The sequence below is a fragment of the Ambystoma mexicanum genome, chromosome 12 (assembly GCF_040938575.1).
Source record: "Ambystoma mexicanum isolate Mex_15411 chromosome 12, UKY_AmexF1_1, whole genome shotgun sequence".
NCBI lineage: Eukaryota > Metazoa > Chordata > Amphibia > Caudata > Ambystomatidae > Ambystoma > Ambystoma mexicanum.
In genome coordinates, this window is record NC_090936.1 from 809,493,705 (window position 1) to 809,506,981 (window position 13,277).

Here is a 13,277-nt window from a genome sequence, read left to right on the forward strand (position 1 = left end):
ACTCTTAATTTGTGCAAGCCACTCATCCTCGACCTCGTCCTGTGATTCTACCCCCTCCATTGGTGCTCTAGATAAACAATCTGCCACCCGATTGCCCTTCCCTGAAATGTGCTATACAGTGAAATGTTAACTCTGTAATGCTGCTAACCACCTAGATATTCTGTGGGGTCACCAGACATGATCCTTTTGTAGAGAATGGATGAGCCAAAAGCATGTGGTCACTCCTGATTTTGTATGGTATGCCTCAAATATAGGTCTTAAAATAGCGCAATAACATGCCAGGCCTTCTCATTCAATGTTCGAGCATCTCAATTCTGTATCAGATAGGGATATAGATACAAAAGCTACCGGCACTTCTCTGCCTTTTCTAACCTGGCTCAAGACTGCTCCCAGCACTGAGGCACACGCATCTACTGACACAATAGTTTCTGCTAAAGGGTCAAATCTATACACAGTGGTGCATTAGCAATACTTTCTTTAAGACCCCTGACAACAGTTTCTTCTTCTTTACCCCAACAGAAATCTTAGTGGTTTGCCTTTTACCACCAGATTCCCTACAGATTTGGAATAAAACTCTATTAACCCTAAAAAAGATCTTGGCTCATCTTTGTTGGTAGGTGATTTCACCGCCACAATAGCATCTACCAACTCCGGACGTGGAATCATGCCCTCTTTGGTGAGTCTATGCCCCAAATATGATATTTTATTGACTTTAAATTGGCACTTCACTTGCTTAACTTGACCGTCAAACCAGCCTTCCCCAGTTCCCTCAATACTTCATGCACTCTAGCGTGATGTTCACTTTCATTCTTTGCCCCGATTAATATGTCATCCTGAAAACACTTCACTCCTGGAATTTCCCCCAGCATATTATCCATTATCTATTGAAATACGGCAGATGCCGATGATAAGCCGAATGGCATTCTTCTAAATTACCCATCGGAATGATGAAAGCCACTAAGGCCCGAGATGAAGTGTGTAAGTCAATCTGGTAACATGCAGATGAAAGATCCAGAGTCGTGTACCATTCTGCCTAATCCATAGTTATTAGCATCTCATTGATCTTAGATAATGGGTGTCTATTGACCCAAATGGATTCATTAAGGTCCTTTAAATCCGCACATAGTCTAATACGACCATCCGGGCATTGAGTGACCACAATTGGGGACAACCATTCACTGCTTTCAATTGGTTCTATCATGCCTTGCGAGGATAGACCTTGCAGTTCCTCCCTCACTTTCTCACCCCAATGGAAGATTGTGTACTTTGTGCACAGATGGTGTAGCATGGGCAGACAATTCATTCTTGTGGCACTATCCCTTAAATTTACCTATGCCATCCCCAAACACTTTGTTAAACCTGATACCCACTTTTTTCACAAATATTTCTGCCCTTTTTACTTCCACTGCTCTGACCTGCATCTGTTTACTGGGATGTAGCTCCAGGTCCAATTTCCCTTGATGCCGCCAACCTAATAAACAATCACCTTTGGCAGCCACTTACATTTTTGCTCTTATGTTCTTGTCAACATAGACAATGTCCCCCCCACAAATCCTTTGATGTCAAACCTCCCCCCTCCATATTTTCTCTGCATTATGTAAGCGTTTTGTAACATGTGAGTTTTGTCACTCCAGATTTCCTTGTATTTGCCTTCTGAAATGTATGGTATACGGAGATCCAGAGTTGGCTAGTGCTTTCACAAGACACTCTGCCACTACAATTTCCACTTCCGGAGGCACATACTCTTCTTCGTCATCGTTCTCTATACCTCCCACAATATGTACAGTTTTGTTTGCCCACTCACTTCACCCTGCACCCACAAATTGGACATCTTTTTCCATCTTCATAGATTTGTTTTTAAAAATGTGCACAACCTATGAAAATGCCCCATCGTGCCACAATGTCTACATTTCACTTTCATGGCTGGGCATTCCTTGGCATTCATGGCATGTTTCTCAAACCTTTTTTTCTATATACTATAAGAAGTCCTATTTGTTATTTAGGTGTCCCCCTTCACTGTTCCCACATCAAGTGGAACATCTTAATAATTATCACAAATGTTATTAGTCATCAAACAAAAAATTTCATAAATCAATCATAAAAATGATCATAGTACATAAAACACATACAAAATGCTAAAACAACACAAGTAGAATCACCATGAGTGAGTCGTAGTACAGTAATTCTTAAAGGATCAAAAATGTGTAACCAACTAACACTTTGATTCCACTGCCTCACTAATTTCGGCTTGTTACTTATTGGTATGTCTAGAAAAACCCGACTTGTACAAGTTTCTGTCCTTTTTATACAGCAATGTAGGACATTCTTCAGGCGAATGTGTCTTGTGTCGATCTTTAAAATCTTCTTTAGTAGGGGAGAGTGCCCTGTTAATCAAATGGACACCCTATTAGTGCTGAATTTTCAATATTAATCTCTATTTACTTTTTTCAAACCCTCATCCCTAAAAGGGCTATAGCAGTATGTTCATTATTACATACCTCTCTTTCCTTGTAATGATTCTTGGACCTTCACTGGTTCTTGCTGCAGATTCCCAATTTCTTATAGGAATTCTTGCTCTTCCTCCTCTTTACTCTAATCTAGTGTACTATGGTTGCATATTACCGTAGGATTCCATATGTCGTATAATCTTTTCATATATTATTTTGTATGAGTGTATATACAACATAAGGAGATAGTGCTTACCCCAAATAGGATTCTCCCATCCACTTATTTTGTCTCTTTCTAAAAGACTCTCTGTCTTCTGGTTAACGATTGTCACCCTGTAAAACAGAGCCCATACTGTCTCAATTTCTCAATTGTCAACACCTCACTTTCAATGCGCTCTATGATCAATAAAATAAGCGCTTACTTGTGACTTTGGATGTTAACTTCCAAAATCCATCACCAGGGGCCTTTGTGTCAGTAGATATTGTAGGCCTCAAGTTCCTCATAAATTCTATAAGAAAAAAACATGAAAACTGTAATTTAGATGCTAACTCACTTCTAAGGCATGTATTACTATATAGTCTATATTGCATGTTCTATTTTCCCCGCTTACTTGTAAACTTGGCATGCAGCTTGAATCTGCTAGAGTCATCCCGTTTGGTTCTGGATGCTCTGTATGGCAATTGCAGACAGGATTATGTTTGTAGGTAAATCCTCGTATCACGCTGCGTCGTGACGTCATCACGCAACATCAAGATGTCATCACGTAACGTCATGACGCCATCGCGTAGTAGGGGGACGTCTACGCGAAAGTCGTATCCACCTTAGAAGTAGCATCATTAGTATGGGAAATGTAGGAAATCTCAAAACCTACAAATGGGGCAACTGGCAACAGGAAAAGTAAAGGACCCTGATAGAGGGGGTCCTAATTTTCATAATAGAATGCCCTATGTGGCTAATAGAGTGGGAACTTGTAAGGGAAATATTTCTTGCATTATTTGATGGGCGATATCGTCTGTGTGCCAATGTGTACAGGCACCAATATACAAAATGAGAGCATCTGGTTATAACTCCAACATATCAAAAAGACTAAATCAACAGATAAATGAACTCACTTTACATTATAAATTTCTAGGAAGTAGAGTGCAAAAATCTTATACTATAGTTATATAGTTCTGGCATTATGCCATTCCACTTCTTCATTTAGACCGCTAATGTGACTTTTAGACAAAAAATAAATTTCTGTTCCAAATGCAATAGTTTCTTATTGATCACTGTTTGTGATTTACCCTTAATTTGTTTCAAAATACACCACTCAAAATCATTCAATGTATGTTGCATTTCCAAAAAATGTTTAACCATCGGAGCTTGCTCAACCTTATTTCTAATGCAGCTCCTGTGTTCACTCATCCTTGTTCTGCATTTTCTATTTGTTTTACCAATATACATGCGTTTACAAGGACATTTTATCATATAAATCACATTGTTGGTGTTGCAATATGTGTGTTCATTAATGTTCCACATTCTTTCCATACCCAAATCTACATCAGTTGTTCTTTTTGTTTGGGTGCACATTGTACAGTTTCCACAAGGGTAATGGCCTGCCACTGGGAGTAAACCCCATAAATTAGTCTGTTGTAAGGGTTTCTTCTTTACACTCACATCATTTCTCATCACTAGATTTCGCACAATGCTGCTTTTCTCAAATGCCACAATTGGTCTTCCTACTTCCTTAGTCATGATTTTATTCCAATTTCTTGTAATAATCCCCTTAATCCTGTATGACAAATTACTGAACGTATTCACAAATACTAAGGGTGTTTCTTTTGTACTTTTCTCTCTCTGTATTTGTTGATCTAGGAGAGATTCCCGATTGTTGTTGAAGGCCCTCTTAGCTGCTTTCTTAACCATCGGGGCAGAGTACCCACGATGCACCAGTTTCGTAATCAAATTGTTCGCTCCGTTTTCATACGATTCGTTTGTACTACTATTCTTTTTTAATTGTAAAAATTGTCCGAAAGGGAGATTATTCTTCACATGCTGACCATGGTGGCTATTAAAATGTAACAGAGCATTCTTGTCTGTGGCTTTTGTGTATGGTCGCACTGGCAGTAAACCATTTTGATGGTATATGCAGATGTCTAAATAGTTGATTTCCTTATTGCTGCTATTGCTAGTAAATTTTAGATATCGATTTTGTTGATTCAGCCACTGTATAAAATGACAAGACTCTTCTTCATTCCCTTTCCAAATAACAAACACGTTGTCTATATAACAGAGCCAACAAAGAATGTTACTCTGAAAAGGATTTCGATCATTATAGACAACAGTTTCCTCGAACATATTAACATAGAAATTGGCTACATTAGGAGCCATAGCTGACCCCATGGCCGTCACCTCAATTTGTTTGTAGAACTGCCCCATAAATTGAAAAAAGTTTTCTGTAAGGGCCATTTCTGTGCACCATTTGATAAACGAATTTGGCACTGGATTTTCATCATCTCTTCTCAGTAAGGTTTCCTCCACCACCTCCAATGTTGCCAATTGCGGTATGTTAATATATAGTGCTTGAATATCTAAACATACCAACAAATTGACATTGGGGTCAAATATATTACCCTCTATCCTATTAATGGCGTCAGTTGTATCCTTTACATAACTTTTCATAGTTCGAATGAAAGGTCTTAAATAAAAGTCTAAAAATTTGGATAGGGGTTCCAATAGTGAATTTACACCCGAAACAATACATCTTCCCGAGGGATTCTCTAAGCTTTTATGAATTTTCGGGAGGGTTTAAAAGATGGGAACTCTGCCATTCTCTCTAATGAGGTATTCACCCTCTTGTTTACTAATCATGTGTTCTTCCACAGCTCTATGAACCTTAGCTTTGATCACGCTCAAAAGGTCACTACTGGGGTCTCTCAAACCCACACCTGGTGCATTGTTCCTTGTGGTTATCATGTACATATGCATTATTCCCACCAGATGAAATAGGTCCTCTGAAACCATGATGACCCCTACCCATTTTGGTGTGTTTCTTCACAAAACATACATTAGGTTAATCACTACCACTCACAATGTCTTCCACTTTATCAACTATAGCCTGCACACTCTCCTTGTTATTCTTGGAATTCACTTCCTTTAAACTCATACTAGTTAATTACATGCCCTTGGCTATTGCTAATGCATCCAGTAAAGGAGGATTCTCTGTCTGCCACAACCTTTCATGAATTTTAGGGTTAGACGTGTGCATCATGAGTTGGTCTCTGATATACTCATCTTCATTTCCCATAAATTCACATGATGACAATAGCACTCCAAGATCAGCTACAATTGAGTCTACTGCCTCCCCCACTCTGCCTTCTTGCGAAGAACGTATGCCCCTCTAAGATTGTATTGATCTGTTTGCCAAACTGTACCTGCAATTTTCTTATTGCCATTGAATACAAACCTTCCCCATCTCCTCTCCCGCCATCAACTACACCCGCATCCACAACATTTGGCAATTTTTTTATGATGCGTACAGCTTCTGCCCCCAGACAACACATTAATGTTGAATACTTTCTCTCATCCGAGTATCTTTCTCCACCCGATGCCACAAAATAAAATGTAAACACATCTCTCCAATTCTCACAGGGAATTAAAGGTTCCCTGGGTGTGGCCAAAAATGTGGGTGGTGGCTCTACATTTTGCATGGTTTTGTAGGTGACCAATAAGTGAACAGTTCCCAGCTATCTTCTGAACAGAAACGTCTGCCTCTGTAAAAGTACTATGGGCGACGATATCCAAAAATTAAAAAAGTTCTCTCTTGACGCAAACTCCAAATCCCAGCTATCTTCAGACAGTAGATCCTCCCACTGTCACTTCTAGATGGTGCTGGGACAGTCAATGAGGTACCAACATTGTTCCTGTGCCTTTCCTAATCCCAGCTATCTTCAGACAGGAGTTGCTCCCACTGTCACTTCCAGATGGTGCTGAGATAGTCCCCCACACTGTGGAAATTACACACGTATGGTAAAGCAGCAGCTCTGGACAATTCCTCAGGATCTGGTCCTTGGATTCTAATTGTTTTTCTATCCACAGATAAAAATCATGAATTATGAAAGTCACTCCCTCATATTCAGCGTATAATTTCACCCAGCCCTCACCGTCCTTCCTGGGAGCTAATGAAAATGCCCCGTATTTAATATGCCAAGGAAGGAAGTGTACAATTTTAGCCTCCACAGGGGGGAGCTGTGAACATAGTTTGACAACTCCAGGATTAGAGTGTATTGTATTGTAATGTTTATCTATTTATAAGAGCGCACCGGGCCGTCAGGCATCTGGACGCTTGTATGAACTTTTTGGTTACAGTTACAGCATAACACGAAAGATACAAGATAACAGAAGTATACAAGAAAACTTTACAATAGTATATACATGTGCAAAAAGGTACAGTGATAAATATATACATGGCATAGCTGGTCGTCCAGGTTATTAGAGTAAGTGTACAATAATATAGATACATTTATACAGGTCATGGAGTCATACGTCAGCGGTCGTTGGAGTGTAACCAATGTTTAGCATTGGTTCTGAATGCATGGAAGGAGGGTGAGGCTCTTAAGGTGTCCGGAATTGAGTTCCAGAGTTGTGCTGCCAAGACTGGGAAGCTAGATCCTCCAGTTCTTTTAAGTTTAAAGTTAGGGATTCTGATACTATTAGATTGTGCCTTTCTGATAGGACGTTCGGATGTATGCTTGGTGAATTTCTCTGTAAAGTATTCTGGTGCTTTGTTGTTGAGGCAATTGTATGTTAGGTTTAGTGTTTTACGTATAATTCTGTCTTTTATGGCTAGCCAGTTGGAGGATCTTCTATGGTCGGATATGTGCTGACCTTTGGGAATGCATAGGGCTGTTGTTAGGGCATTATTTTGGAGGTTTTGAAGTTTGTTGGTATTATGTTTACTGGTGCCTAAGTAAAGTGTGTTGCAGTCATCCAATTTCGATAGGATTAGTGCACGTGCAATCGTGGTGCAACTTTCAGTGGTCGGAAATGGTTTACATGCATACATTAATTTGCATTTGTAACTTGTAGCAGAAGCTGTAGCATTGACTTGCTTATTAAGGTTGAGAGCGGAGTCTAAATAGAAACTTAAGGTTTTTACTTCCTTGCTGACTTTGATCTTAATACAGTCAATGGTGATGGATTTGTATTGGTGAGGGAGTTTGTTAAGTTTACTGGTGGTCCCAGTGATTAGGAGTTTGATTTTTTCATCATTAAGACACAGACCATGGGTGGCAATCCAGGTTTGTATGATTTGGTATATTTTGTTTATGAGGTTTGTGTCTTTGTCATAATCTCCCTGGAAAGGGATGAGGATCGTCCAGTATATCAAAGAGCGGCTTTGTAAATATATTGTACAAAGTAGGGGAGACACATGACCCCTGTGGTACGCCACATGTGATGGGTACTGGGTCTGCGGCTGAAGAGGGCGAAAAGACTCTTATAGTTTATGATCTAGAAAAGAGTTTATCCATGTAGTGGCCTCTGTGGAGATGTTGGCAGCCGATTTGAGGTGGTTACATAAAACTTTGTGGTCAACCAAATCGAAAGCGGATGACAAGTCTAGGAGTAGGAGAATGGAGGTTTCTCCTCTGTCTTTTCCCTCATCTATTTGGTTCTTGAGATCGAGAAGGGCCGTCTCAGTCCCATGTCGTGGTCTGAAACCAGATTGTCTGGTACCTAATAAATCATTAATCTCCAGATAAGATTGAATCTGTAGATAGGCAGCTCTATCTAAGATTTTAAGGAGAAACTGAACAGTCGTTATAGGCCTGTAATTGGTCAGGATGCTACTGTCCAGTCTAGGCTTTTTTAGGAGGGGTAGTACCCAGGCATCTTTGAGGTTGGTCGGTAAAGAACAAGATTTGAAAGAGGAATTAATTAAGGTGGTAATGAAAGGAACTAGGTCCTTTGCAGCTTCTTTAATGATGGATGCTGGGCAAGTGTCCCCAAGGCATTGGGAAGGTTTGAGCAAAGTAATGATATTTTCAGCTTCAGTAGTAGAGATTGACCTGAATTTGAATTGGTTGTGCGGTTTAGTTAGGCTGTTGGCGAGTTCTTGCAAGATGGCTTCTTGAGTGGCAAACGCGATCTTGTGGAAGGAGGTTTTTTGGGCAGATATTTTGTCTTGTAACATGGTGATTTTATTATATACAGCATTTTGGATGTTTGTGCACCAAATTCTATTTTTGGTGCACAAGCCTGTAGGAGCAATAGGAGATTCTAATTCTCTGAGAATAGATAAAATGTCCCTGGTGATTGAATTTGCTTTTTTAATTCTGTCATTAAAAGTTTATTTTTTATTTTGTATAATTTCCTTTTTGTATCTGTCGGTGAGGGAGGTGAGGAGATTTTTTTTCTGAGTCAACAGTTTTTTTCCCAACTTGTTTCTCCCTGTCTTTTTTCTTTGCGCAGAGCTTTTAGGCTAGGGGTAAACCATGTGTTGAGATGAGCCAGAGGTTTTGCTTTGCTCATTTTCAAAGGCGCGTTGGTATCTATAGCTGTGTATTATTGTAAAGATCAACCAGTTCTGTAGGATCGGTAGTCAGGTAGGAGGGATTAGTAATGGGATAGATCAGTGGTAGGAGGTTTGTGACTGTTATATTCTTTTTACATCTGGTAAGGGCTGATGGTGCCATTGGTTTGGTTGCGTTGGTTTGAGGGATGTCCTGGATGGTGAAAGAGACCAGGTAGTGATCAGTCCAAATGCATGGTTCCGTGACAGTGATGCAGGAGGTGCAGTTAATATCTGCGACCCAGTCCAAGGTGCGGCCTTTGGAGTGAGTGGGTCCGTTGTTCCTGATAGTAAGGCCAGCTTGCACGATAGTGTTAGCTCGGATAGTGGCATTGGTATCTTTAAGGTCGTTGAGGCCCAGGTTAAAGTCGCAAAGTAGAATAATTTGTGTCCCAGGTTTGGCGTTAGTTTTCAGAAGAGATGTTATGTTTTCTTCAAATGTTCCTAGAGGGACAAGAGTTCTATAGATCAAATGCCCAGTAATAGTGTGTGAAGGGGATATTGCAATTTTAACTGAGAGTAACTCCACTTATGGCAGTAGCATAGGTTCTATCTCAGATGAGTGCTAGGCCGCCCCTTTGGATGTTTCTCTATCTTTTCTGATGATAGTGAAGTTGGCTGGGACTGCTAGCATCAAGGCAGGTCCAGCTGCTTTGTGGAGCCATGTCTCAGTGACAGCTAGGAAGTCTGGTTGGTTGCAAGTGATGATATCAGCAATTTCTGAGACATGGGCTACAAGCGATCTGGCGTTAATGAAGCCTCCCTTAATGATATGCGTTTCCTTTGTTATGTTCCTGGTAGGGATTTTGCTGATAGTGGAAGTTCCAGGGGAACTGGTGCAGGAATTCAGTCTAGGAGTAGGTTCATGTTTGGAGGGGTTGTGTGAGGCCTGTGTAGGCCTCGGTTGGAAAAAGCTGTTTATGTGGGCTGATGGTGGCTTGGACAGTCTGGATCCTAATCTGTAATTTCTCCATTTGGTGGAACATATCTGGCTAGGGTAGAGCTTGTTGGTGGAGCGCAGAGTCTGTTGGGATACAGGCGAAGCTTGCGTAAAGTTACTCCTGCTACTGGTGGTATTCACTTCCCTTACTAGCGGGTATCTATTACAGAAGGTTGCCATAGTTGTTAGGGCGAGGAGGGTGGATACGATGAGGGTGTGTACAGAGTAGGTGGGAGTCTTGGTCATAGCAAAGTTCATGTCTCAGATATGTAATGAGGGTACAGTAGTCGGATGGTCAGGGCAGTACGTAAAATGATTAGCTGCCTGGTTAGTTCAGTCTAGTACGTTAATTTCTAAAAGCTCAAGTGCATTAGATAGCGTAGGCTAGTGCAAGTAAATTCAGGTGCACCTGAATAGCTGTGGCTAGTTCAATGAGATCAGGTAAGCAATGGCATAGGCTAGGTCAGATGAGTACGGTAGACGATGGCATGGGCTAGTTCAGGTGACAACACTGTGCAGTGGCGTAGGCTAGTTCAGATAAGTTCAGTATGCAATGGCCTAGGCTGGTTCAAGTGACAAAAATATGCAGTGGGGTGGACTAGTTCAGCTGACAACAATATGCAGTGGCATAGACTAGTTCAGATGACAACAATGTGCAGTGGTATAGGCGAGTTCAGTATGCAATGGCCTAGGCTAGTTCAGATTTCAACAATATGCAGTGGAGTAGACTGGTTCAATAAGAACAATAAACATAGGCTAGTTTCTTGGCATAGCATAGGATATTTCAAATGACTTCAGTATGCAGTGGTGTAGGCAAGTTCAAAAGAAGAAACTGTTAGCGGTTGCGTAGGCTGATTCAAATAGGTACAGTAAACGTGCGCTAGTTCAAAAGAATGCAATATGCAGTGGTGTAGGCTCATTCATGTAAGTTCTGTATGCCGTGGTGTAGGCTAGTTCAAACGAGTACAGTAAGCATTAGCTAGTTCTTAGGCAAAGCAAATACTAGTTCGAATGAATTCATAGGAGGCAAGTTCAGGTGAGTTCAGTATACAAGGGTTAAGGTTCAAGTAAGTTCAGTATGAGTATGCAGTGGTATGGGCTGGTTCGATGACATCAGGTGCACAAAGTACAACGTACAAGGTGGACGAGAACATGTGAGCGTTTGTGAATGCTGGAGTAGAGGATTAGTTCAAGAATGGGCCACAGTGTGTTGGGAGCGGTAGTTGAAGACTAGGCTCGGCGAAGACCCATTGGCGTAGAGTTACCTTAGGTCAGGTGCACGCTGGTGATGATTGAAGTGCATTGGGTTACTTGCCTGGTGTATCTGCATTGCGCATACATATAGTAGATCGGATGAGGCTCACTGAATGTATAGGAAGGGTAAGGAGAGAAGGCTGCTACTCTCTGCGGCGAACAGAGGCAAACAGAAACCTTTATCCACCTTTATCCACGGCCTTCATCCGCAGGCCGGCTTCCGCCTGTCGGTGAGGCTGATTGGATAAAGAAGCTTCCAATCACTTAGCAACAAGGATCAGCCTCGTTCTCACGCCACATCGTGCCGCCCATTTTATGGTCAGTCGACGATGCCGATTCAAAGTGATGTTTCGAAAATCAAATGCAGAAAGTGCATGAAAAGCAGGCTACGGTGTGGCCAAAGGACAAGGGGTACCTTTAGGGATCCGGATGGGCACGGATATTTGATTTCACACTGCGTAGATGTCGGGAGGGTGGTAGACGGCGAGTGGCTCTGGCAGGCTGCTCCTGCAGCTGTGGGGTGGGGGAGGTATCCTGTCCTCTCCTTCTTCGACGAGAGGATCCTGAGTGTATTCTTACCCACCACCAGGGGAGCTGAGCGTAGGAGATAAATGGCACCTCCCACCATAGGCGTGTTGAACATTTTGCCAGAAGAAATATTTCTGTTCCTCACACATACAGTGAGACTCCTTCCGTGTGCCTCCTCCTCCAGGGCCCCTGCTACCCCCACATTGACCGATAAACAGCCATGAACTCTAGGGCTGCTACTTCTCCCCCTGCAGTGACCTTTGCTGTGTATTGTAACTTGCTGTCCCTCACAATGCTGCTCCGAGATCGGAAAACCATGGCCCGCACAGCACCCAAACTGCCTCCCAATAACAGGCTCACCTTTGCTGCAGCGCTGAATGCATCAGTCGTGCAGAGTGTATGGTTACCCTTAGAATGTGACTCAGTAAGACTGGACCTCGAGGAAGCAGATAAAGGATGGCCTACTGGTTCCTGGGTGACACGCAGGTTCTTCCTCCTCGTCCCTCTCCTCGTCGCCATTGAAATAACTGATGTACACAAGTTCCGGCATCTTTAAGTATGTATTTATTTATTTTAGGTCCCTCTTAACAGTGAAGGCCAGCAAGATTTGACAGTTAAACTGTCAATTTGGTCCACGTCACAAGTACGGTGCGCAAGGATGACTCGCGCAAGGTAGCTGATCTCGAGTCATCTCGCACCCCACGGTATACAACATAGATGTTGACAGGGACCATACTGAGCCCTTCTCTTATCGAGGCATCCTTTTTAGTTTTGCTATAAGATGGTGCTTTAGTGCCATCTATAAACCGAATCTAACGCATTGGCGTACAGCTAGGGAAAGATGCCATATGAGGAGGTACACAAATGGCTGTAGGTGTTTGGTTTTTTAACCACCCATTTACTGCCCAGGGCCATGCTCATTCCTATGACCATTCCCACCCAAGTCTTGCCCTGTCCCACCCAAAACACACCCTCCTGGGATCTCTTTGAGATAACTTTATCAAGTCTTAAAAATAAACTTTGCACTCAAAGAGCTTTCCAGGGATTTTGCAAAGCAGTCTTCTGTGAGCTAATGGTTTAATTAGTGATGTAAACACGCTACTAGTGTAATAAAAGTGTCTTAAGAAAGTCTGCATTTAGCAACTTGATTCATAAGCAGTATGTGTTTGCTTCACTGAAGTCGTATTAAAAACAAGCCTTAGCAAAGCCAACAGTGAGGCTTGTGTATAAGTATTAGTTAGGCATTTGCAGGCACTGCTATCATATGCCCAGGTATATGCAACATTTTCAAGCTGCTACCATTAATGACCAGTTCGTACCATTACAGCAATGCCTGGCAAATACCTTTCCCATATCTATACAAAAGCCAAAACTGTTGGCATTGCCAATGCTTGTACTGAATAGAAATGGACATCATTTGCATGGGGAACCATTGTATAGTAACTGTTATCAACAATGCATGCTGCTGCCAAACATCTTCACTGTCGAACGATAATACACAGAAAATATTCAAACTTCTGCTACCTTTCTATGAGCTACTAGGCTTCCCGAAGT